Below are 24,417 nucleotides of genomic sequence, written 5' to 3' on the forward strand. Positions count from 1 at the left end.
CATGAAGGGTTGATGAACACGAGCATCTGGATTTTGGAGTGTGTGTGTGGCTGTGTGAGCAGCATGTGCTTTAGAGTGGGGATGAACTGGGTTCTAAGCCTGTCTCTGTGTCATGTTGGGCACATTACTGAGGCTCTCTGTGCTTCCAAATTCTTATCTGTTAAACAGGGATAGTAGCATAGACCCCACCAGATTGCTTTTTGTATAAGTAACAGTATAAATGCTCAGTGCCTGGCACATGCAGAGGGCCTGAGAATGGTATTTATTGGTAGTAGCAAGTGGCCAATAGGTTCTGGTTGTTATTAGAGGTGTGTGCACTGGTTCACTCTAAGGCGGGAACTTTCAACCCTAGACTCCCCCACCAGGAACTTGTTTTCCTTCTGTGGTGGCCTCAGGCTGAGGGATGGGTCTGCCTTGCTCCCTTGCCTGCAGAGAGCTTCACTTTTGGTTTCATTGCAGGTTCCAGTGTCATACTGCCCATCACTCAACCCTGCAGCTACTTTCCTTTTGAATAGTGGTAGTGATCATTGCATCTAGTTCACAACACTCTAGTCCATATTTTTATTTTACTTGAATGTGGAGCTTAGCTAAGAAAATTAAGGATGGCCATAAAGAGCAGGTAGGTCAAGGGCCAAGCACTTGTTTCTGGAGGGCCCCATGCCAATAGCTGGTGAGGATGTGTTAAGGAGATCAGGGAAAAGTAACCCCGGGATCAGCAATATTATAGATATGCCTGGACTGTCATCTAGGATGTGTGTTGAGGAATATATCCAGAGTATTATGCAATTTCTTTTAACTGTATATTCTTGTGGTCTGTTGTCAGGAGGATAGGTTTTTCAGCCGTGATAAAAAAAAATCACTACTATTATAAAATAATTTCCTGCCAGGGATCATTGTGTATCCCTGGACAAGTGACTTAATCTCTCTGAACCTCAGATTCTCTGCCTGTAATTTTTGGTACCTATCTCCTGGAGTTGTTCTGCAAAGTAAATGAGATAAATATATGCATGAAAAAATTAATGTATATGAGATAATGTAGGGCCATAACTTAGCACACTGCCTATCTTATATCAGAATAAGAATTTGATAAGTTTTTACTGATACTATTTAAGTCACCATTGTACTGTGGTTTTAATAATTTTTAAAAATTTGATCTTCCTTAGTCTTAAATAAATAAACACATACTAAGTACTGAGGATCTCTCTGACTTTTGGTACCTGGGATTAATAATTAATTACTCTGTGTATGTGTGTGCATATATGTGTGTGTGCTTGCATGTGTGTGCGTGCATGCATATGTGTGTGCACGTGCAGGGTTGCACATCTGTATATTTGAATTAGAGTGACCTAGCTCACTGGGAGTTCACAGGTTTGGGCTCACAGACTTTCCTAGTTTGGAAAAGTCCTACAGTGCCCTTTGGAGGTAAGTGCTCACTTCCTTCCGAAATAGTGTGCTGCCTTGTGTAGGCAGCCCCTGGGGACAAGGGTAGCGCAGTGCCAGCCTCAGGCAGCCTGGTAGCAGGCACTGGCCCTATGGGCTGAGGAGAAGGGCCTTGAGATGTGACAGCATAGCAAGCAAGGATACAGGGGAAGAAAGAAAAACTTGGGAAATAACTAGAAATGAAGATTCGGCAGACTATTGATTGAGCAGGGAAAATTAAGTGGGGTACATGATAAAATCATTTTCCAAAGTTTTCCTTCCATTTTATATTTGGGCTTTCTTTCCTTCAGGTTATGACTTTTTAGATACAGTTAGATATAAAAGAGTAATTTGCAGGAGACCTAGGACAACATTAATTTGGGACTCTTTCATACCTTCTACTCCTACTTCCACCAATTTACCCTTTTCTCCCTCATAAATCCTGCCTGGATTCTGAAATACCCCAAATATAGCCAATATTCCCCCAGTGCTTTATTAGTGGGGAAGAGTCTGAGTTATGGAATATTGAGAATGTGCTAAGCACTGAATACTGCATAAGCATAAATTAGATAATTTCTTTTAGACTTAAAACAAGATTCTGTGAACAATATTAGTATTTGTGTGATAAAATATAAAAAAGGAGGTTGAATTATACTAAATAAGGCATCATCTTCCTGCCTTTTGCTTAGTTTGCCTACTTGACAGAAGCTATTACTTAAAGCATTTGGGCCATTGGCTGAGTTGTGTTATCTAGAGATATTTGTTGTACTATGTTATTATAACTGGATTTGACCCCTAGTTCCCTTTAACGCAGTAATTTAATAACTTTATTTTATTAGGAAAAAACCCCCAACTGATTTGCATTTTGGGGGCATCACATCTCCTTTTTTAAAATTTTATTTTTACTTTTCACTATGAAAATTTTCAAACAAATATGAAAGAATGTTGTAATGAACCCCCACATATTATCACCATCTAACAATTTATGGCTGATTTATTTAATCTGTTCACCCACCTACTTCTTCCCATTTTGTATGATTTTGAAGTAAATCCTAATTGTATCACTTCTTCAATAAATATTGTGGTATGCATATATAAATGATAGTGACTCTTTAAAAAATATAACGAGGATAATGTTAACACACCTAAGAATTTATTGTTCCTTAGTAACCACAGATATTCAGTTATGCGTATATTCCTTATTGTCTCTGCTTTTTCCTTAGTCTGTTCGTAAGGATTGGTTCCATTTTATTTATTTCTTTAATAAACTTCTTTTTGAAGTTGTGCTTTCGTTTTAAATATCTAGTTCAGATGCCCTCAGTGTGAACTGGATTAGTTTCCTGGCTCTTTGAGGAACTTGTTGTATGACCATGTGCAAATTACTTCACCTCTCTGAACCCCAGTTTCCTAATTTGTGATATGATAGTGTTGAGCTAGAACACCTTTAAGGTCATCTACAGTTCTCAAATTCTGTACTGGTATCAATTACTAGCAAGAAAGAGGATATTTTGACTTTTTTCTTTTGAGAGAGGAAGTAGTTTTTAGAATGGTCACAAGTTAAAGCCAAAGATAAAAAGTAGGGTGATAGGTTGGGAGATTCTTTTTGACTTTTCTTTGGAAGAAATTCCACTCTCATAGAAGTTGAAGTTTGTCTTGTGATCTCTAGGATACACAAACTATCCTTGTCACCCTTATTTTAACTGAACATGGTCCAGGGCTGAATTGAAATGGATTATGTAGAAAACATTTACTCAGGATTTCATTTTAAGAACTTATTAGGTGGGCAGTTCTTTTTTTGGCAGTGTTATTTTGAACCAACTCTCCCACTAAAAACAACTGGAAAATATGCGCAAAATATGAAAAACCTTCTGCCTAAAGGCATGAGAGCTATTAAGATAGTACAGAATTACAGGAAAAATATCCAGGAGAGGAAGTGTCCAAAAGCAGTGGTTGAGAGGCTAAGAAACTGAGCACAGCTTTTAGTACAATCATGGGGCTGATGGAGGATCAAAATGGGACTAGGACCTTCCTGGGAGTGGGGCTGGTAAATATCTCAGGCTTTCATTTGAGAACTTGAAGGGGGCTGCATCCTAAAAGTAAAACTGAGCCGAAAATAGACTAGCCCCGCAAAGACGGAAGCTCAGCTATGAATCAGGTCAATCTAGTTGGATTAAAATGGTTTTGAATTACTGATGCCCTTAGGCCAGCTACCTGCCAGAATCAAAATTAGTCTTCTCTAGAGGAAGATAGCATCATACAGAGCCTTCAATTATCTCTACTACTTTTTCATTTAAAATATTCTGCACTCAAGCAGAAATAGCCAGGCATTTGAGAGGACAAGATATAACTGAAAACCAAAAGGAAAAATAAGTGATAGAAAAATCCCACCAGGGTGTCAGATAATGGAGCTATCAGACACAGTCTTTAAAATAATTATGATTAATATGTTCAGGCTCCCAGATGGAAGCCCAGAGATACAGGAAGGGACAAAGAGCAATACAAAAGGTAAATATGTAGATCAATCTAAACGATTATTGACTATCTCGAAAGTAATTTAAAATATATATAAAATTGAATGCACAATAAAAAAATACAGAGTTTGGGAGGGAGTTAAATGGAAAAAAAAGTGTTCTACAATCCTTGCATTGTCTAGGAAATAGTAAAAATATGAATTTAAATTGGACTTTAATAAGTCAAATATGCATGCTATAATCACTAGAGTAACAACTAAAAGAATAGTTAAGGAATGTGTAACTAACAGGCAAACAGAGGGAGAAAATAGAATAGTACAAATTCTTGATAAATCTAAAATAAGGCAAGAAAGAAGAGAAAAAGGAGCAAATATAAAACAAATAGTAAGAGAAGATTTCAACATAAATATATCTTTAATCCCATTAAATATAAAATATAAAGCCTCCTGTCAAAAAACAAAGATTATCAGATTGAAAAAACAAACAAAACTTAACTATATGATGCTTAAAAGAAACATATAAGGATTCAGAAATGAGGAAAGTAAAATGTTGGCAAATGACATACCATGCAAACACTGGCCAAAAGAAAGCCAATATAGCTGTATCTTAAGGCAAGAAGAATTACTAAGAGTGGCATTTTATGATAAAAATGTCAATCCACTAGGAAGATGTGCTACTTTTAAATATGTATATACCTAATAACATGGATTCAAAATATATAAAGCAAGAATTGACAGAACTACAAGGAGAAATAGATAAAGCCACAGTCACAGTAGGAGATTTTAAAATATCTTTCTTAGTAGTTGAGTGATAGATGGACAAAAATAATCAGAATATTGAATATAGGAACAAATTAATCCATTTGACCTAACTGATATACAGTCTATAGAACAGTCCTTGCAACAACCACAAAACACACATTTCTTTCAAGTGCGAATTGTACAATTGCCAAAAATGAGCATATGCCAGGCATAAAGTGAGTTTTAATTCCCAATCACTAAGATCTAAAGACTACACCTCTGAACACTGAGAAATTAAGCTAGGAATCAAAAACAAAAAGTATTTGAAATTTTCTGAAATATTTTGGGAAAAGCCAATATTTTTGTAAATAATAGATCAAAGATGAAATCACAGGAGAAATTAGAAAACATTTTTAACAAAATGATAAAAATACTATAAATCATAGTTAAGGCATTGAATAAAGGGAAATTTTTGTTTTGTTTTGTTTTAAATAAATAGAAACATAACCTTAAAATATACACATACATAAAAAATACATATAAATAAAAAAGAAATATGGAAAAATCTCAAGAGGTAGGAGAAAAGAATAAATGAAATCCAAAGAAAATAGGAGGAAAAAAAATAATGAATATAGGAATGGATATTAATGAAATGGAAACAAACATGCAATAAAGAGAATCAGCAATGTCAAAAGTTGGTGTTTTTGGAGATTAGAAAAATCAATAAACCTCTTTTGAGACTGTATTCCCTGACTTTGGAGAATTATTGTTTGGGCCAAAAATATATTCCAAAATTAACATTGCTGCTTCCTCATCATTTTTTCTTTTTCCTTCTTTTTTTTATTTTTAAAAATTAGTGTACATACATATAAAGTTATATATGTATGTTTTTATAAAGTTACCAGTACTGTAGTAGTCCCTATATTCTTCTTGCTTAATAAGCCTTAAAAAGAAATAATTTTTTTTCCATTGGAAAGTGATATATGCTCATTGAAGAAAATATAAATATGCAAAAAGAAGAAAATAAGATTCATTTGGATAACTTAAATTCTAGATAACTATTATTGATATATATTCTTTGAGCTTCTTTCTTTGCTTATAGATTCACATATATTTGCAAAAATGTGATCAGTGTGTATTGTTCTATAATTTTTTTCACTTAATACTCTATCAAGGGTACTTTTCCATGTCATTGAATATCTTTCTACATAATTATTTTGATGACCACATAGTATTCATTGTATGCATGTTCCATAATTTATTCAAGTGTACCAATCACCTGTGTTTGGGCATTTAGGCTGTTTGCAACTTTTTTGCTATTTTAAACATTGCTGTGATAAGCATTCTTGTAACTAAATCTTTGTGCAAATCACTGATTATTTTCTTAGGATAAATACCTGGAAGTGAAATTGCTGGAAGGAAAAAATATTCAAGTCTTCCTATATTTATTGTTAAATTTCCCTCTAGAAAGATTGTGCCAAGTTATAATCTCATCATCATCAACAGTGTATGAGAGTATCTATTTCCAATACTGTCTTCAACGACAGGCATAATCTTTTAAAATAAGCCTTGTCTAATCATCGTCATGTTCTGAAAGTGCTGAGTCAGAGTTTCTGAAAGGATGATACTGTAGTTGTGGACCTCAAAGTGAGAGAACTTTGTAGTATTTCCACTCTAGGTGGAAAGCTCAGGGAAGAAGCAGTGATTGAGCAAGGATGTTCATGTTCAGTGATTTCCGCAGTTAATTTCTAAGAGGCCCTTCAGGGGCCAGAGGTCATACACAAGCCAAAAGAGGTGAAGGTGTGATTGGTTGTTCATTTGACGCTTTTCTTATTTCCATTATTTTGTGATTTTTATTTAATTTTATTTTGTTATGTTCACAAGGTTAAAGAACCTAACAGCTATTAGAAGCTCGAATTGTGGTTATATTGTGGCTACTGCAGGTCTGTTTTGAAAGTCAGCAGCTTCAGTGAGCTCAACAACTGCAATTTATAAAATACTTTAAAGTTTACAAAGCTTTTTATATTTTTCTAATTGAAAAAGCTATATAAAAACTACATTAAAGGAGATTTTTTTTAAAGTACATATCATTTCATCTACAAATATTTCAGTATGTATGCTCCCAATATAGTTATATCACAGTTTTTTGTTAAATTAATTTCTAGTGTTGAGTTTATTATGACCACATAAATATTGATCATGAGTGTGCGACATTATATACTATAATTTCATTGATTTCTTCTGTAACTTTTAGGGTTTTTTCAGAATTGATAATTGCATCTTTTTTGTTTGTTTGTTTTGTTTTCTATGTGTCTGTCGTAATTTATTCCTATACAGTCTGACTAAACTCTAATGTTGATCTCGATATAGTCAAAAACATTAAGTAATCTGTCAGTTCTACTTCCATCTCCGCTGGCCCCTCAAGACTTCTGTCCAACAGTTATCCAAAATCCTGCCTCAATCTTTTTCGTATGTTTCCTAGGCTTATGACACTGCTGTTATCCTGGGTCTTCCCTTAACGTGCTCTGCTGTCTGAAATCCCCAGTCTGGGATCCCCTGTTGTCCTCTTTCTTGGTTTATTCCCTAATTTTAGTAGAGCCATATTCTCCACTTGCCTTCTGAGGAAAGGTGCAGTGGAGATCAATTATTTTTAGATTTTGTGAATCTAAAATGTCTTGATCCTACCTTTATTCTCAATTCATATTAAGATTGGATATAGAATTCTAGGTTGTAAATGATTTTCCTCAGACTTTTGAAGGTTTTGTTCCATTATCTTCTACCTTCCAGTGTTATTGGGAAGAATTAAGCCATCATGATTCCCAATCATTTGTTTGCGACTGGGTTTTTACTACCTTCTGGAGTATTTTAGGACTTCTCTTTATGAATGTAGTGTTCTGACATTTTATGATAATTTACTCTAGTACATATATATATATATATTTATATAAAATCCATTTTGCTAAGCACATAGTAGAGGCTTTCAAAATGAGATCTCATGCCCTTCAGTTCTGGAAATATTCTTAAATTATTGTGCTGCTGACTTCTTTCTACCCTCCATTTTCTCTGGCCCCTCCTCCAGGACCTCACATCTACATTCTCTTCTCTTTTCTCTTCTTCCCTTCCTCTCCCTTCCTCCCTCCCCTCCCCCCTCTGGTTCCTCCCCTCCCCCCTTCCTCCTCCTCCTGGATCTTCTCCCCGCTCCTCCTTCTCCTTTTTCCCTCTCTCTCTTTTTCTGTTTTTTTTTTTTTTTTCTCTCATTAGATTTTGGATGCATTGGATGAGCAATCTCATTAAAAAATTTTTTTTCTTTCCCAATTTCAAATTCTTTGACTTTTTGTTTTATTTTCTGGGAGGTTTTTTTAGCTTTATCTTCCAACCTGTTGTAAAGGTTAAAAACATTTTTCTACCACCAGTTTAAAAAAAAATTTTAAGAGTTCTTTGTCATTCCCTCATCATACCTTGGGTCTTTTGTTTCATGATTGTTATCTTCTTTGATTTCTCTGAAAATCTCAATTACAATTCTTTTCTTCAGTTTTTTTTTCTTTTCCTTGCATCATATCTGTTTCCTTCAGGTTTCTTTCATTTGGTCTCTCTCTGTCTTTTATGTCGGATATCTGGTCATCATTGGTTATCCATTCATATTTATTAGTGAGTATTAAAAAGGTGATTAGAAGCTCTGTATAAATGGGCAACATTTGTCAATGGACTGAGGTGGGAACTTAGCCACAACGCTGGAGGAATCCCCCATGTCAACCTTTATGTCCTTTGTCTTGGGTCATCAATTTTATCACAGTAGAAAATCTCTAGTTTTCTGCAAAGGGAGTCCAGAGCCAGCACTTCTGGGAGTCAAGAGAGGATGGGAGCTGGCGGTCTCCCCACTGAGTGACCAGACTTTCACTTATCCCTCCTCAGTCACATGCCTCACTCCCTCTCAGCTGTGCTTGGCAATCCCCAGTCAGACAATTTCTGGTTAAGTGTCTTCAGAAGGTGAATTTTCAGTCTTCCGCCAGGGATAAAGGGGCTTGGTCAGAGATATCTGATTGCTCTAATTTTTCAGCTAGAGTTCTGAAATCTTGACCACTGTTTGAAGGTATTTAAAAAAGTTGAGCAACCTGAAATGTCAGTCTCTGCTGGTCTGTTTTCTGTCTTTCTTTACTCACTGTTGTTGGCTCCTCTATGCATTTGTCCACGTCTATCTCTTTTCTTTCATTTTAGTGAGGTGTCAGGAATAAATGGAGATGAGTTCCTGTTTCATCCACTGTGTTTTACTAAACGTCTTAGCATGACAATTTTTATTTCTCCGTGTCACCTTTTTCAGGTGCTCCATACGTAAGAAGGTGGGAGGGGGAAACAGAGGGCATGGCTTATGTTGAGGGGGTGAGGCTGATCCTCATGGCATAGATTTCCCCCGGGGACTAAAAGCAGAAAATGAGTCAGGGCTTTAGTTTTATTCCTAGGCCTTTGGTAATACGTGGCCATAGGTGAGTCTGGAAAATATGAACAGTGACATTTGACAAAAAAGACATTGGTGTTCTTTGGCTCAATACAGCAAATATTTACTACAAAATGAATTCCCAAAATCATTTTTTCATCTTTTAAGCAGAATTAGTTCCACCATGCAGTTCTGCTTTATCAAATAAGGGATTAATTTTTTTTTTTTTTATTCAATGGAGTAGAGAAAGAAAATATTTTCATTTTCATATGATTTAATCTGTCCTTCAAATAAGTTTCCCTTTAATTATCAACTAAAATATTTTATTCAGTCACTTATCCATTCATTTCTTCACTTATTTTTTCTTTCGATTTTCACATTAAGATTACTTTTTATTAGAAGATTGTGATTTAGGGATTAAAGTGGTGCAGGCTTGTTTTCATCTTAATTAATTATTTCAGCACAGATTAATTGACCATTATTATGTGGCATTGTTTTGGTTCCTTTCAATCAAAAGTTGAACAAGGTACGATTTTTGTCAGCTTAAAAAGTTTATAGCCTTGTAAAAAGGTGACCCCTATTTTAAAGAAAGAAAGGTATTATGAATTGACAAAGTTATTTTGTATGTACAGGTAATAAATAGTTACAGAGTTGAGCTCCTGGCAGGGAGACCATATTCCATAATAGTAAATCACACAGGGTTTGGTATCAGTTTACCTTGGCTTTAATTCTAGCTTTGCCATTATTAGTTTCCAAAGGAAAGTTATGGATCCTCTCTGAGCAAGTTTCCCCATCTGTGAAGTGAATATAATGATAACACTCATCACATGTTGGTTTAAATGTTACAACAAATGTAAAAGGCCTTAGCCTTAGTCCTAGCTTTAAGTAAGGAACTGATTAAGGGCAAGTAGAAGCTTGTAAGGAGAGTAAAGAATGTCAAAGATTTGAGCTGTTTCCAGTTCTGGCACTTTCTCTGGCTATGTGATGTTTCATAAAATATTGTCTCTCTGCTTCAGTTTCCTTATGCTTAAAACTGGGTTATTATGTCCATCTTACAGAGTAGCTATAAGGATTATGCACAATTGGATAATATGGTTCATTATCTTGTCCCTGTATAAGTGTTATTTTTAAGATATTAAGTCATACTGGAGTACTGGACTGCATGGTGAGAGTATGTCCAAGGAAAGCTGAGCATTAGTTGGAGCATTGGTGCTCAGTAACCTGATCTTTATTGTGCTTTCCTAGATTGGGGCTTTCTTGAAAACTTAAACCTAATGGTTTATCGTGAGAATTTTCCTGATACTTTAAAGGTAGTCCAATCTGGAAGTGACCTTGGAAATAATTAAAAACTAGAAGTAGTTACCTTATCTGGAATAGTATGTGGAAATGTCATTTCTTCCCTCTAAATCTCAAGACCTTCTTGTTGAAGAAACATGAGAACAGCTTCTTGAAAGTAAGAGTTATTTGGGATTTTTGTTTTGTTTCTTAAAAGAGTAGAGAAATGACTTCTTTTTTCATTGATGGGTAGTATTTTAATGGGGACTCATAGAATCATATACTTTTGGGGCTGAAAAGTAGCTTAGGGACCACATGATTAAAATTTTTAATTTTATTGATGAGGAAATTAAGCTCAATAAAGGCTGTTACTTGTCTAAAACCACGGGGATATTAACTAGTGAAGCCTGAGAAAATAGCCGGGTCTCTGCTTACATTCAGCTGAAAAAACATTGTATAATAAAAGAACTTGATATAGTATTATAATTGAGTACTTTAAATGCTTTCTAGTCAGTAGCAATCTAGAATAAAGAAGATAGATTCCAAAGGGTTTTCTAAACAAGTTTGTTGAAATTATGTAAGAAAACAAAAAAATTAAATTCATTAGTGAATTGAGACTTAGTAAGCATTCTTGAGTTTCTAAATTAACACTCCAATTTTATATGCTACAGAGCTATTAATTATGTATCTGTTCTTAATTATTTATCTCAAAATGTATCCAAAGCATAAAGTTCCCATTTTAAGAATTCTGGTGATTATTCCTGCTTATTTTTGGACCACAGTCATGATGCTTAGCAAATAACTTGACTAAGTATTCAATTTCTTTAGGTAGGTACCATCTTTAACAGGATCCATCCTTCTTTTCTCAGTAGTGTTTACTGTTATGAATTATTGTGACCTACACAAGGTTTCTAAAAGTACCGTGAAGTTATAGAAGGTGTGCACCAGCAAAATCCATGTGACATTTTTTTTATCAAGTGAAAATGAGGCATTTTCCTGATTGGCAGTAGAAAGGCCCCAACTTTCCTGTGAATAATACTTTCTTAGTTTGCAATATGGGCTTGAGAAATAGTCTTCTTTTAAAAAATCTCAGTCAAAGAATGTAATTCATAATCTTTCTATGGGGAGAGGTATTACAATATTGCTATTTCTTTATGTGCTGAATAAAACTCCAGATTTGGAATTCTATTGCCCTTTTGTATTTTGGCTTTCCTGCAGTCCTTTGAGAAGCCGTAACTGGTAACAGCATGATCCTGGAAATGGCAGAGTTGGGGCGGTTCCCGCAGAGTGAAAGGCCCCCAGTGAGTGCCACGTTTTGGTTAATTGACCCAGGGGCTTGAGAATCCTGGCAGCAAATGTAGGATTGGTTTTTGAATATCTGGCTTTGGGTTTGTATTTACTCCTTCTGCTTCCTTCTCCATCTTAAGTTCTGTTTCTGAGGAGTTTGATTTTTTCAATTTTCTACCTCTTGTGGTTATATTAAAAACTTATTATAAGACCAGTACATACTCATAGTAAAAAAATTCCAGCAGCAGAAGAAGGTTATACAAGGAGTCTTCAAAAAGTTCATGGGAAGAGTCATGTTATCTCTCAGTTCCATTTTTCCAATAACTTTTTGTGAAGGACCCTCTTACAGTGCACTGTGGGTGGTCTCCTCCCCCACCCCCATCCCACATCACTCTTCACAGCATACACCATTTGTTGGTGCTTGGCTCTCTCGCTGTAGACATTTTCCATGTGAACACACCTGCTTTAGTCCGTTTTGTGTTGCTATAACAGAATACCTGAAACTGGGTAATTTATAAAGAACAGAGGTTTATTTGGCTTACGATTCTGGGACAGCTGCATCTGGCATGGGCCTCCGGCTGCTTCTACTCATGGCAGAAAGTGGCAGGCAGCCAGTGGGTTACATGCAGATCACATGGCGAGAGCAAGCAAGAGAGAGGAAGCAAGAGAGAGGAGGTGCCAGGGTCCTTTAAACAATCAGCTCTCACGGGAACTAATAGAGCAAGAACTCACTCACTACCCCTCCTCCCCCAGGGAGAGCATTAATCCATTCATGAGGGATCTGCTCCCATGACTCAATCAGTTTCCAACACTGCCACATTGGAGATCAAATTTCCACATGAGTTTTGGAGAGAACAAGACATCCAGACTCCATCAACACCCATATATGTATATATATGTATTTTTTTTCCTTGAATGGGAGTGTAGTATACACATAGTTCTGTACCTGGCCTTTTCACTTAATAATATATTTCGAAGATCTTTTTGCATTACCACAAACAGCTAACTCATTCTTTTAAATGGCTAGGGAGGTAACACCTTAGGGACGTCCCATTATTTATTGATTTTCTCCTCTCTTTCTCAGACAACATATCCAAGACAGGCATTTAGTCATTCTCACAGGGAAGCTTGTCTTGTCTGGAGGAGGCTCAATTTTCCAACCTTGAGAAAGCACCCTGGGAAAACAGGTATCTGTCACCACGTACACCTCCCTTTAACCTCTTGGCGTATGAGGGGTGGTGTGTGTTTTGTGTTTGCCAAAGTCAGAGCTGCAGTGGTGGCCCAAAAAGCCAGCAGAGCGTGGACAAGAGAGTGGGAAGTTGGGTACATCAGTGGCAAATCCTTAGATTGGACATAATGAAGCAGAAAATCAAGTTACTGTGCTGTCAGAATTTTCAAGGTCAGTAATGCTGCTCAATCTCTTTTCAAGTCAAGTTAGTACAGGGGCTGATTCCAGCAGCTTTGAGTGTTTTCCCAGACAGGAAGAAGGTCTCAGAGTCAGGAAGAGCCTGCTGACTCCCAGAGGAAATTGAAATGTCAGTTTTCGCCTACCTTCAAGCAGGAGTGCTAAACTTTGGACAAGATAAGTAGTTTTCAACCTTCTTTTAGAAGGGGAAGCTATTTTTCAAATGAAATCTGGTTTACTATTTCCAGTGCATAAAAGTGATAAAAGTGGAGCTATGGGATTTTGGTTGGGTTGGGGATCTGGTTGGTCTTCTCCCAGTAATTCCAATAACTTGGCATCTTCCGAGAACACAGATTGAAAAATGATGGACTAGAGAGCATTTCTTCTCAATCAAGACGTTATAATTTTATCTTTGTCTTTAAATAGAATTTAGACACTATAAAGGGTTTCTGCCTTGTGTATAATTTCAAGGTGGAAACACCTTCTTCTTTGTCCTTTTTAAAGCACATGTTTTTACTCTGCTATGTTGAAGGACAGCCTGTTGGTTAAAGATAGGATGTATCATTTTGGTTAACTTTTAGCTACTAAAGAAAAAGTTAAAAGTCTCCAGACTGGAGAAACTAGCTTGTAAGGGCAGCAAGTCTTTATACAAATTCCAAAGCCTGGGAGATTGATTGCTTGTAATGTTTGCTCCAGCCAAATGATTAACTAGAACCCTGTAACCGAACATGTCCAAGAAGTGATTTATTCTCTGAACGCAGAAAGGATGTTTGCAAATAACCATCAGATTTCTTATTGAGGCCTTTTAAATGTTCTTTATCTTGGGGACACCCACTGCTTAGAGAATTTCTGTTTCCTTTTGTATTTTATTGTCTTATGTCAAGGCCAGCCCTGTAGTATTTATTGAATTTGGTCAGTCAGGGCTTTCTGGGGAAAGCCACTGAGGCTGTGGGAGAGAAGAATGCTTCAAACCACCTAAAGGGAACAGTGCTCTGACATTTTTCACCACTGCCAACCAGGTGATTGGTTTTATGCTTGATCAGGTTTTTTAGCTAGAGAGAGACAATGCTCACAAACATTGAATCATACGAAAATTATCTGGGATTTCAAAAATGAACAGTATGTTGATTAAAGCCAGAGCAAACTTTTATGGAACCTTCTTTTTAACACCTCTCTTACACCTCAAAGTTTTATTATGGATGAAGAGCTCCCATTTCCCCACATTGAAATAGGATACTTCATTCAAAAATGTTTATTGAGCACCTATCAAGTGCCAGCCAGGATTCTGGGTCATTGGGATACAACAGTGAACAGAAGAGACAAAATTCCTGCCCTCAGTGCCCCCTCATTCTTGTTCTTAATAGCTGGTTGATAAAAAATGTAGTGAAAAGCCATCTGTCCTACCCTACACAAAAGGTGTTGTTTGAAGGAGACAATGTGCTTCAGGGTAGTGAAACCTGTCATTTTGCTAGGAAATTTCATTTTCTGGGCGTTCACCATAAGGCTAATGGAAGATGAAGATCATGGCCTTGTCCTGAGTACAAAGATAAATCTGCAGGTTCTCAAAATGTGCTATTACCTACCTTCAGGTGGAAGAGTAAGACATTTTTTAAAAAATACACGTTCCTCTAGGTGTAATGCAGACTTAAAAAAAAAAAAAAGCGTTGGGGTTGCAATTCTGTCATAGTAGGGAGCACTGAGAGACCAAAGGAGTGATGCCTTCCTTGGCTTTCCGGAGCTACAGATTTCTAAAGCCTTCCTCTTTCCTATCTTTCTGTTATAACCAGCAGAGTGCTAAGGCCCAACAGCTGACCAGAACCTTGAAGAACTCTTACTCTTTGTTGGAAAGATATGTTAGTTTTTAAGGTAGTGAGTGCCTTAGCTTTCTTTTGAAGTAATTATCTTAGTCTGTAGATGGAAGGAATCATACTTGGTCAACTGCTGTTATGAAAAAGACTGATTCTAAGTAACAACTCAGATGCTAGATCAGTATTTGTCTTATTCTATCTATTCTGTGTCACATTGTATTACAGCTTGTTGTACTATTATGCTGTATTTTAGAGAACTGAATGTCAGTGTTGCCATTAAGAAAGGTTGAGGTCTGTATGAATTTGAATCCGTGTCTTTCCTTGTGAATGCATATGTGTTTGGAACCTCTGTGAGGCTTCTGGAAAGGTAGGGTGCATCTCAAGGCACTTCTCCTGTCCTGTTCACAGGAAGGATTGAAGTGCAGGTAGGAAACTGTGTGGCTACAACAATAGAGCATGTCAGGTAGGGTTTCTTACCAGCATGCCTTTGCTTAGGCTCTGGGCTGCTTATTCCAGGCTCTTGGAGAGACTAAAGACTTACTGATTTTGGGTGCATGCTTTCATTTAGACCTAATTGTTGTCTCAAGTCGTGTACACATATTTTCTCCCAAATTAGAATCAAGCATTTTGAATTCAAGAAAAGACCCTTCTTTTGCACTTTTTTTGTGTGTCCCTCATGTCACATGTAGACTAGGGTTTTTTGGCATATAATAAACCTTTTATAAATATTTGCTGATTTATTGAGAATGGTCTGGAGCCAGTAACTCACAGGTAATGGCAGATTCAGATTTGGAGAATTCATTGATTCATTCCACAGACTTATGTCGAAGTCTTACTATATGCTGAAGAACTAGTATGAATAAATGATTTACTCCTCTGGTTGGATCTAAATCTGGTTCTCAGTGGTAATGCATTGTATATGATATGACTATAAATTGATAAGCATTTCCTTGGGAAATTGCTCTCATTACTTGTAGTCATGTTCCATCAGCTCTCCAGTCCCACTCAGTCTACTGCCTAAATATAGCACAGAGCTCTCCCTTCCTTTCTATTCTTAATAATTGGGTGTAAGCTTGAACTTTCATTATTGCTTGGCTGGATTGTTGCTGTAGTTTAACAGCTCTTCCTATTTCCACTTGTGTTCCTGCTCCATTCACACCCAACTTTTAGGCTCTTCCACACTGTTGCTACAGTGATCTTTCTAACCTGAATACTGGTCATATCCCTAGAGGATTTTGTTTGTGGCATCCAAGCACTTCTGATAGCATTCCAGCCGTATTTCTGACTCCCGCCTACTTTGTGTCTGGGACTGTCCAGTGTCAATATCTACGAGACTGTGAGCTTTGTCAGAACAGGGTCCATGTATGTATGTACCTCTTTGAGTTTCTGGGATCTATAATGGTGCCCAGAATATAGTGAAGTCTCATAAACTTTTGTAAAGTTGAACTAAATTATGTACACCCCCTGAAACTAACAAGATTTCGGCTTGTTAGCAAACCAAATTACATTGCCTTCTGTCTAATCCCCTAAATTCTTAATTGATGGATTCAGCATTGTTTGTCAAAGCACTTTGAGAAATGGAAAATAAATGTTTCTTTCCTCTTACTGCTCAAAAAACCTCCAGAAATATATTTAGAACATTTAGCATTTGAAGAGTGTTAAAGACTGTCTGTGTATTTCATAAGGTTGTCCTCCTCATGAGGAGGTGGTATTAATTTCTAGAATAATAGAAAGGGGGAGTAAAGCAATCCAAGAGACTCTTTGACACTGTGTTCTTCAAAGTGTCTTTTGCCTTTTGCTTATCTTGAGAACAGAACATGAAATCATTTAACAGATTTTTCAGTGTTTCTTAAATCTGCTTTACATTTTCAACTTTTCATATTCTGTAAACCAATTTTCCTTATAACATTGATGTTAGCATTTACCCAGTGATGTTCAGCCAAAGTTTATGGATCCAATGTTATTTCAAGCTGTCTCTTGCCCAATTAGATCAAATACTGTACTCTGAAAATTCTTCAAAGAGTCTTTTGTTTAGTAGAAATTTTTGCATCCTAACAAAATTTGGATTGCAGATTTATTCACTATGATTTTCTTTTTCACAGCCATTTCTAATTCATTTCTTTTCTTTTCTCTATTTCATGAGGCTAAGAGACTGATTATACATGCCTGCAACTAATAAATGGAATGTTCATGGAAACACATAGACAATATGTTACCCACTGTTTTATCTCTGTGTGAAGGAGAGAAAATTGAGTTTAGTGGATTTAAGTAACTTGCTCAAGATAACCCTGGTCTATTTGTCTAAAACTCACTCAAAATATTTTTTTTATCATGGGATTTTATAAAAGTTCTTAGAAAGAGGAATAGTGTTATAAGGAGCCATCATGTACTCATCACTCAGCTTTTAAAGCTATTAGTGTTCTTTTGTTTTATGTCCCTGTCTTCAGTATTGTACTCACTTTACACTTAACAGATTCCATAGAAATTCAATTGACACTGGGAAGATCAGAAAATATTAAATTTCTTTTTATGCCCATTTTAATTGCATTCATGTAATTATTTTAAATCATTCTTATTGTTATTTTAAAAACACTCAAACCTAAGAAAATCCATTTTAAATCCCTGGAGGGAAAAAAATGCAAAAATAAGCAAACTGGAAATCTTAGCAGATGGGTAATTAAAAGCAAACAAAGCAGAATTATTCAAGGGTTAGTATGTACAGTTCCATATACTAAGAACGTGTATTTTATTTTGGAAATTGAATATACCCAGTCTTCAACTGTCTAGCAGTAGATAATTGGTTTTATCTCTGGACCTTCTCTAGTCTGTGGTCTGATATGCTTTTTTCTACCATTTTCCTGGTCTAGGGAGGAATAGAAGTAGTGGAGTAGCATGAGTGACTCTGTGTGACAGTCTCCTTTAATGATTTGCCTTACTTGGGTGAGGCATTGGGTTTTTTTTAATAGCACACCATTTTCTATTATCTTCACACAGATAATAAGACATTGATTTGCTTAGCTGCTTTAAACTTTGAAATCCTTGAGGCCATGGCTTGGTCATCTCTGTGTCTCTAGCACCTAGGACAGGGACTGACTTCCAGTGGGTTCTCAGTGCATGTTCATTGGCTGGAGCAGATCCACACTAAGATGATATGCCATTGCTTAGGAACCCACATGTGGACTGCTTAATTTTTAAATTGGATTAATGTAATCTGAGCAATAATTTTTTGGCATGTGTCTAATCTAAGAAATATAATATTATCATTATTTTGAAAACAAACTAAAAGCTGAGAAAATTGAACTAATCTAATTTTGCTCTGAGCACATTGCCAGGAATAAAGTAAATAGTGTAAATTATGCTGAAAAGGGAAGGAAAGAAAACAAAACCAAAGCAAGGAAAAGATTATAGCTTGGAAGCAAAGTTATTTTTCAAAACTATTATTTCTGTTGTGATCTTTTCTTCAAGTTAACTGATATAGTCGCTTTCTTTTTCTAATATAGAAACACGTGGCATTCTAGGAGCTTATTTAAAGCCCCCTGTGAAGAGCAAGCAGTAAAGAAGAAAGCTTAACTATGCACTTTAAACACTGCGCTTCGTGTGGTCAGAGTGAAACGTTCTTCTGCTTGTACTATGGCATCTTTTACATCTGAGCAAACATACCTGGCTTGCTTTCCCCAACTTCCCCCTCTCTTTCTCTGTTCAGGAAATCAATTTGGTTGAGTTTCTTGTGTAGTGTAGAACCCATGGACTCATGCAGATTTGGTGAATGGGCCATCAATGGGATCTCTGTTAGCTCATTTTTCATCAGGGAGATACATTTCTTTCCCAAAGCTGTGATCTAGGAGAGTTGCCAAGCAGCTAGGGTTTTTTTAAAAAAAAATACACAAAAAACAGCAAACAACGTATTTCTTTCATGTGGCGATCCCTCCCTTTGTGTTCATTATGCTTGTTGCTGGCTGACTAGTTCTAAAATAGACTCCGTGGGTTCCTTTGCCTTCGGCTGTTTCTGGGCTCTTGGAATCTTAGAACTTGATTCCGACTAATTGTCTACTGACAGCATTCAGAGGGTGGAAGTGCAAGACTTTTTTGTAGGTTGGGACTAAATTGGAAAACTATTGAAGTTCATGAAAGATTTCTCAGGTCCACTTTTATGAGCTTAGCAAACGTAAAACATTGACAAAGCTTTTATGTCTGTATCTTTGTTCTTTGAACCAAAGTTCTCATTTTTAAAAATATCACTGGCTCTCTGATAAGATCTACAGTGTGGCTTAAAACTCAAAAGTATTTTTTTTGCTCCTCACATCTTCAGCAGCGCTAGAATGGAACAACACTATTTTGTTCCATCTGTTTTGTTTTGTGAATATCACTGGTAGCCACAGCCTGGAAACAATGACGCCCACCCAGCCAAATGGGGGTTACTTTTTTGTTGTGAGTACTTGAATTTGATTTGTGTGTAAGATTCCCTCAAGAAGCAGTTTTTCCATTACCTAAACAGCACTGTCCCCAGGTAGCTTTGGCAGTCTAAATAATGACCTCTGTTTTATGGAGGCCTTTCAGATGATTGAATTGAATCGATTGATTCTAAATGTTATACTATTAGTGAAAAATGTCTAACAATAACTTATGGGACCTGGGACAAATATGGTTTCAGCTCAGCTGTTTTCCCATCAGAGTTCCACTGAGGTGACTCTCCCCCTGTGTCAGTTCCAGAAGGACGGTGTGGAAGAGCCACTGCCAGGCTCAGCGGTGCTGTGTCCATCTCCTTCCTTGTCCACTGTTCTGTCTGCTACTGCCCAGTGGCAGGATGCCCACCCACTCCAGCAGCCCCTTCTGGGCTGGCCTGTGCAGCTGCTCTCTCGGCTCTAATTGCTCTGGGGAAGGTTTTCCTTTAAGCTCTGCTTTAAGCTCTGAAAAGAATGATCACCAGCTATGGTGCTCAAAAAACATTCAAAAATTAAATTCCCATGACTACCTTATAATCAAAAAGCAAAATATTTCTATTTTACCTTGAAATTATATCATGTGTTATGTTTTTACGCTTGTTGCAATAAATATGCTCAGGATAAATGGTACTTGGTTTCTTTTGATTTCAGTTTTTTGTAGCAAAACTAAGTTTTTCTTTACTGTATTGTACCTAACATGATCTCTTTTCTCAAAGTAGGCTGGTTGTTGGATTCTGTTGTCTATTTAACTATGCCTCTAATGTTTGAATCTTTTAATCTCTTGCAGGGGAATGGCTGTCCTGTTAGGTGACGTTAAAGTTATGGTCACTGTGTTTTGGCCTTGGGCATCCAGTAGGGATGAAGAGTAGCCACAGACAGTGATTGGAATCAATAGACATTGTGTGGGACTGTCACCCTCACGGAGGCACTAGCAGGAGCGCTTTGACATCAGGGTAGCCCTTCTCAACCACATATCATGGCATTCAGTCAGCAATGTCATGTGTCACACTCATCCGATCCTTGTGTGATGGGGAAAGCTGATCCGTATGTGGGTGTTCACAGACCCTCTAGGCCTCCCACTCTCTGAATAAAGGAAGCACAATACTCGGCGGAGGAATTCTTGAGAAAAGCCATCACGTTGGAATACTAACTAACTAACTCCTTTAGAGGGCAGCTGGAGGTATTGGGACTATGAAGGAGGGACATGGAAAGTACAGAGGGAAGTGACCAAAGAAAGCAGATAGGAAAAGCACGATGGTCCGGATAAACGAGCGTGTTTTCCTGGAGCAGGGCAGTGAGTGGCTCCTGTGAGTCATGCGTTGTTTGAGAATAATGTCACTCAGGACTTTCATGTTGCTGTGATTGTGGGAGTTACTGGAGGAAATGGAAATTCTTGTTTGGGCCACAAGTTCTAATTGTGACGTTGCTCTGGACCATGTTGAGTTGTAACTTTAAAAGTTTGTAATAAAGATTAATATTCCTAAAGTTTGGTATAATTTACCTGTAAAAATAACTTAGAACTATTTTCAAAATTATTCCAATATTATTATTACTCTCATTCATAATCATTTAGAGTGTTCCCTCCCCCACCGTGGGAGAGAAAGTGTGCTCTTGGTATTGTACATAATCTCCAGACTATTTTATCTACTTTACAACTCAGAGTAGGTATCTATTACTATTAATCAGTGTGGCCATTACCATTTATTTGTGGTGCTTGTGATTGTAACTTTATAGTTTTAAATTTACCCATGATTTAGTTTTTAATAAGGAAGGTGGCAAGAATAGATGAAGAAAGCCTGAGAAATATGTATCTCCACTGAACATGAAAAAGACGTATGCTTTAAGTGTTTCTCTGAGTAAGAATGCAACAGTTCCAGGGTCACAAGCTAGAGAAACTACAGGTCAAATATGTCAAATATAGCCTGCTGATCTGTTTTATTTGGGCTTCATAGTGTTTTAAAGAATTTGAGTCGATTGCCAACATATCAAATATGGAGATTTCATAGGAAAATCTGACTTTCTGCCTTCTCTTGAACAGTGGGAAGGTTGGGGAACATAAGACCAATTACTCCAGGGTGACAGTCATCTGGGTGTGTTTAGCAGTTTGGCTCACCGGATGGGGCATGTGCACCTCAGTTCGCTTTTAACACAACGATGCTGTTTTCTTAGGTGCTGGCTGCCTTGTAGATTTATGTAGGCATTGGATTAGTTTGCTGTTCCTAACTAATCACTCAATCAAAGGTAGGCAAAGTGATGAAGTTTAAAAAGTTTATGATAACCCTTGAAATATTAATAATGTTAAACACCTGTAATTCTGTGTATTACAATGTAAAACAATAAAGTAAACTACATTTCCTTTAATTAGAATGTTTTCTTTTTTCTTATAAAGCCCCATTTCTGAGATAATAATGGCTTATTTTGTTGCCCATATGCAACCATAAGCCATTTAAAGATCTAAAAAAAGATGTTTTATAAGAAAAGGAAAGAAATAAGATTATTTTAATTAAAAGAAATAACCATAATATTTTCTTTTTGATGAGAATTTTTTTTTCTAGATTGCTGATCCATAGGTTAATATTAGTAAGGTGAGATGCTATACATACAAGTATACAAGTATAAGCCTTAATTTATTGTTTTACATTATAATATGTAGAGGGTGGACTCCTGATTAAGACTGCTTGGGTTTGAATATGACTTCACCACAAACAGACTGTGTGTGACCTGCACAGTCAGAGCTTCTCTGTGCTTTGATTTTCTCAGGTGTGATCTGGGATCATTATAACATCTCCTTTGGTGGATTGTTTTAATGATTAAATGGAATAAACTAAACAGGGCGGGAGGCTCCGAATAAGAATTCAACAAATATTAGCTATTATTATTTCTATATAGAGAGTCCTCAGTGTTATATTTATTTATTACAACTTTATTTATTGTTTTTGGCTAAAATCCTGATGCAGTGTTGGGAATATATTGGGCATGTCTGCATGATGTGTCAGCAGCAAGGTGGTAAAACTCTACCCTGGAAAGTGGTCTCATGCTAAATCCTAACTTCTGAAATTTCATCTTTAAATTGAGGAGACTTCTGTTTGCTCTCCACCTTGTAGCATAAAGCAAGGTCAGAATTTTGTAGCAATAATTGAGGCTGTTGGTTGAAAGCTGCTGCAAAGACTTTGTCTCCCATAAATGGGTTTGATGAAGATGAATTCAGTCATCCATTTTCCAGCTCCTAATTCCATCCATTTTCCAAGCCTTGATAATCAAATATAGAAAAGCATAAGTATAAAGTTTGGGCCAACTACTGATTTATTACCACTAATTTATTGATATGGAAATATACTTTGTCCTTGATGTGTTGTGTTTTTATTATTTTTCTTGATGTTGACTTCAACTTCTTGCTGGAGGGAGGAAAAGCAGATTTTACTCCTATGCCTGAAAGGAATCCACAAGAAAAATGTTTTTGAATCAGCATAAATAGGATATAGCACTCACCTGGGGAAGGTGCTCTTCATCAATAGAAATACATGATTATGTCCCTTCCATCTTGTTTGTTTTCCTAGAAGAAATTGGTTTTAAGTGGGAAGAGATAGAAATGGTACCACCAAAACTATTTCTGGGATTTGAAATTGCTGTTTTCTTGCACTGCAGGAATCCCATATTGCTGAACAGCCACTGTCCTCGTGAGGAAACAGAAGGCGGTATTTCACTGTTGTAAATGAAGGTTGAGTGTGATGGGCTACATTGGAGGGAAATGTCCTTTTAAATGGTTGCAAAACACAAATCTATCTCAGCTGTTTGGTTTTCAGTGTAGAGAATCTTGCACATTGTGTCTGGCTGCCATTGTCGCTGTTGTTACATTTATTCCATTTCTGTTACTGCCCTTTAGGTGAATGTTTTGCTTTTATTTGAAAATTTGGAAACCCAGGTTATTTCTCCTGAGGCTGAAAGGTGGAAGCCGAATCCTGAAGAGAAGATGTGATTTTAGTTCTCTGCTGTGTCAGTGTAAACCATCCTGTTTTGGGGAAAACAGTGAAATGGAATTATCTAAGAAAGGCAAGTTCAGAGAAGCATTCCCAGTGATTTTATTGCTAACCGCTAGGAAACGATGTGTGGCATTAGCTCTTTTCCTCCTCCCTCACCTTTTCTAGGGCTGAGCTTGTGGGGTCAGGAGGCTCTGGCACTTGAAGTGGTATTCAACAAGAAGCAACAGGCAGATGACACACAGGTGTCACCATTTCATGTACTGCTAAGAAAACACACTCCAAGTCAGAGGATAGGAAAGATAGTGGAGACTGCTCTTTTAATGGAGAATTTTAGAACATTGCCAAACTCTTATAAAAAGGATTTTATTCCAGGTTTTCTCATTCCTTTTTTATTCACTTTTTTATGAGTAAATTTACGTGCCTAGATCATAGATATCCACCTTCACTTAATTTATTTCTCATTTTTTGGAAATTTTGTCTTTTTCTGTCTATTGTTAGAAAAGTCTATATGATATTTCTTACTATTAACGAAAACCCTGTTTTAATTAAATTTTAGGGTCAAAGATTTCACATCTTTTTGGGATCAGTTAATTGAGTTACTTAATTATTCCAAGAGTGGGTGATATTTATAATGTTTTTATTAGCAGAGAACATAACTGAGGGACTGGTTTCTTTCTTAGTTACGGGCACTTTGTAAAAGTTGATTGGTTCTAAGAATGTAAGCCCCTGTCCCACCCCACAGAGGGAACAATATTTTAAATAATGTAAATGAAGGTTAGATTTCCATCCTAACCCACAGATTTTGTAACACATACTGGGGCTGATCTGTAGTGCTGTAGCTCCTATTCTTTTCTTGGAAAGTAGCCCAAGTCACACTGTGACATATGACTTCCTCCACAGCTCCAATATTGACAAAAAATAATAGTTTGCCTTTCCCTTTGCGTTTGGACTGTTACAAGACGTTTTTCTCTTCTTTATCTTCAACTTGAGCAGTGCGAGGAGTTCTAATTTATTTTCCTCTTTTCGGTGCAGGGACATAAAAGGAATAATGTGTGGCCACAGGTGACAAGGATGGCAGCAGGAAGAGGTTTGTGCTCTGCTTGTCCAACCTCCCATGCCTCCGGCTGGTGGTGGCATTTGCATTGGCCACATACTGGA

General features: G+C 36.8%; 1 protein-coding gene across 4 annotated transcripts in view; it reads left to right on the top strand.

Annotated features, from left to right (window-relative positions):
* FRAS1 (Fraser extracellular matrix complex subunit 1) overlaps positions 1-24,417 on the top strand; it is a 422,531-nt gene that overhangs the window by 67,324 nt on the left and 330,790 nt on the right. The gene's annotated exons all lie outside the window — the stretch shown is intronic.

This window comes from Cynocephalus volans, chromosome 9 (genome assembly GCF_027409185.1).
Source record: "Cynocephalus volans isolate mCynVol1 chromosome 9, mCynVol1.pri, whole genome shotgun sequence".
Taxonomy (NCBI): domain Eukaryota; kingdom Metazoa; phylum Chordata; class Mammalia; order Dermoptera; family Cynocephalidae; genus Cynocephalus; species Cynocephalus volans.